This window comes from Octopus bimaculoides, chromosome 3, assembly GCF_001194135.2.
Source record: "Octopus bimaculoides isolate UCB-OBI-ISO-001 chromosome 3, ASM119413v2, whole genome shotgun sequence".
NCBI classification, from domain to species: domain Eukaryota; kingdom Metazoa; phylum Mollusca; class Cephalopoda; order Octopoda; family Octopodidae; genus Octopus; species Octopus bimaculoides.
The window spans coordinates 156,942,629-156,946,486 of NC_068983.1; positions in this window are offsets into that span (position 1 = coordinate 156,942,629).

The window sequence follows — 3,858 nt, forward strand, 5'->3', positions numbered from 1 at the left end:
AACCAAATCCATAAACATGTGTTCGATTTCCTGTTTGTAACAACGTTTGGAAAACTGAATTTCAAACCAATGCTATGAATTTCTGATGTTCATTATCCATTGTCACCCGATGCCGTTTCAGTATTTCGATATTAGCCCGAGTATTCCTAATCTCTGCCTATCCGTTTCTCTTTTCTCAGTATGGTAGTGAGAGACTGTGTACTGCGATATTTTCAACTGGGTGAAAATATTCCACAAGATTTAATCATTATTGACGCAGGTGTGACCGTATTATAAGTTGCTTACTTTCCAACTACATGATCCCAGTTTCAGTCCCACTGCATCGTACCTTGGGCAAGTGTCTTCTACTATAGCTTCGGGCTGATCAAAGCCTTTTGATAGTATATGATGAACGGAAACGTCCGCCGTATATGAAGTAACTTTGACGAAAGTAGCATTAATTTTCTAGGTCGTTCAACTTTGTTCAATGGCTCAGTGGGCCGATTGAATGAACCATTCAATAACGAATCTATAACGATTACTTGAACAGCTGTAAGTCAAATTTACTATAATAAAGAAAAATATGTAATGATTATCATTTGTGCCCATTCTCCCTCTACATAGAAAATAACTGGAAGAGATACCTGGATGACTTTCATACTTTGGCATGAAAGTATAGAGAGACTTAAAGCATTGCAAGCACTTATAAATGGACTTGATGTAACCAGTCAATTCACGATGGCAAATAGCCATCAACAACTTCCCTTCCTCGACATCCTCATTAAGAAATCTAACAACGTAATAAAAACAGATATATACTATAAGCCCACGGACTCCAAGCAATATCTACCGTTCAACTCATGCCACCCCAGACACACCAGAATGAATATCCCCTTCGACCTAGAAAAAAGGATATGTACTATAGTTTCTAATGCAAGCACCAGGGACACACGACTACATGGACTAAAGGATACACTCATCACCAGGAACTACCCACCTTCACTAACTGACATATGCTTTCAAGGTGCCCTACAACTCATGATCCACGAACTCAGACATCCCAAATTAAAGAAGGATTTACAATCAAAGCTTGTGATGCCTATAGCTGAGTCCACTCTGCTGCAAGCATTCGTCTGAGGTATCTCCTTCGACAATAACCCATAAGTAGCAGTTTTTTCATCCCTTTGCCCCTCGTATCTCCACGATGCCCTGAAAAAGTTATTGATCTTGACCTTCATCCTCTGACTAAGCAATAAAAGCAAAATGGTATTTGTTCAGCAAACTGAAATCAGAATATCGTGAAGCACATTCTACCGCTGTTGAAGAGAAATAAGCTGTTTCAATTCATTTCATTTCAGGTACACTGCTAAAGCTCCTGGGAAGATATAAAGATCAGAACATTCTCATTTTCCAGTTAATATACAAACTTTATAACAGATGTTAGAAATCAATATCAAACAAAGAAGATAATCGTTAGAAAGTTATGAAAAACGAATAAATCACATGAACAGGAATTCAATCTAAAGTGTTTGCAACAAACCCACCAAAGCGAATATACATGGAATTTACTGATGAAACAAAGCAATGGTGGCTTGTCGTGTCTTGTGGTTGTTCATACTTCCATCTGTTAGACGCAAACTATGTTTGGTGTTGATAAATTGAACAAAAATAGGAATTACTTAAGTCTTGTCAAGAAAAACCAGAAAAGAAAATAATGATATATAAATGGTTATTTATATGCAGAGAATGAGATTGATAGGTTGCTTATTTGCTTAGTTACTGAGTTTACTGGATAGCTCGCTTGCCAGCATGACTGGTTGGTGAGATGGCATGTCCACATACAACCGCAGATAGACGATCTATCAGTATGCAAACGAGGAAAACAAAGTTTACAGGAAAGAAGAAACAAGCGGAGAAATACAGCAAAATCAAAAACAAAACAGCAAAGCTGCATAATATTTAAAAGGTGTTATGCTAGACATATCAATAAAAGCTGTGAGTAAACATGGGAAGATGAAAGAGAATGCATACACACGGACATATAGATATGTATTTATACATATATATGCATATATATATACATAGATATGTGTATACAAACACACATACACATGTATATATACATATATGTGCACACTCATGAATATGCATGTAAATCTAAACCATCACAAACATACACAATAAACTAGTGCGTGTGAGCAAGTGCCTATATAGGTATACACACACATGCATACAAGCGCGCACACACTAATACACACGCACATACACACGCACACACACACACACAGACATATATATATATATGAGGGAGAGAGAAAGAGAGAGATGTATTAGTAAATATATAAATACATAAATACATACATACTTCTATATCATCTGCGTACCTTTGTGTTTAGGCATGCATATGTAATCCTCCGTCGGTGTTTGAGGCTATATATATCGAACAGGCAATGACAAGTGAATGAATCTAATATACAGTCAGTTTGAAAATAGATAGATCAAAAATAGAATTACCATAATAGTAAACATGGTTTAGGGTTTAAGAAAACATGTTGATCTATAGACAGAAACGGTAACTTGTATAATATTAGCTGACAAAACAATCTCGACGTATATTATGTTCAGAATCTTCTGTACGAAAAAGAAAAACGTTGATAAATGCTCCATCGCCACGTTTTGCTTACTTCAAATAAAGAAAAGAAAACGAAAAATTAAAAAAAAAGGAAAAGAAATAATTACGGACAAAATGAGAGTAGAGAATATAAGAAAATAGGCAATACTGGACAAATTTCAGATATGTAATAGTTTTGTGGACTTGTAAATTGCATTTTTTTCTTGGTGTAGTAAAGAACAGAAATAGATGAGTTACGCTGGTAACCTATATCTGTATTCGAATACATCTCATCAGCCATGTACTACAGAAGTGCTTTTCTTGGACTATATTTTGCCCTTCTCTCCGAATATTTGCTCCCTCCTCTTTCTCACGGAGAGCTATGCTCGAAACATCACACACACCCACTTGTTTCCATCTTATACTAAGTATCAAACTGTGTACGTCCTTCGGACTTATGCCGTTTTTGTTTTTATTTTTATCTTCGATTTGCCTTTACATACCATACATACATACATACGTACGTACATACATACATACATACATACATACATACATACATACATACATACAAAGAAGAACACAAGTAGGGTTTGAATTTCCTGCCGCTGTTTCGGTAGAACTTTATTGATGTATTCATACATTACATCATAGCATATATCCATCTTCAGGTTGATGCGCCTAGATTCTAATGGATCCTATAACTAATTCGTGTGCCTCTGTGTGTGTGTGTGTGTGTGTGTGTGTATTGCATCTCTTCCAACGTAATATATTGCATCCAACGTACTCTTTGCGACCCTTTATATACTGAACAATCGGGCTGTCGGCTAGCCAACCGATTTACTGAACATCTACGAGATATCTGTTGCCCGTCATTTTATATATTTCTCCAGCATTTGCTATTTTACACTCGTTCTGGTCTAACGACTCCCTATGTTTGTTTTCGTTCGGTTTCCTTGTATGTCTCCAGTGTCCTGCTTTTGTTCCCAACATTGACCCTTCATAAATCTCAAATTTTATTTTGATACTTATGGGAGCAGCTGTCTTCGAAGACTCATATTGGCGTTAAATGCTCGAAATGAGTAGATAGAAAGCCGACAACTGTTACTTGTCTTGTTTCCCATTTGTATCTCACGTTGTTTGCGTATTGAACTCATTTTTTTCGTATTTCATGTGTTGTTTACTGTTGGTGATGTCTTGTACCCATATATGCATATATGTATATGCATATATATGCATATATATATATATATATATATATATATATA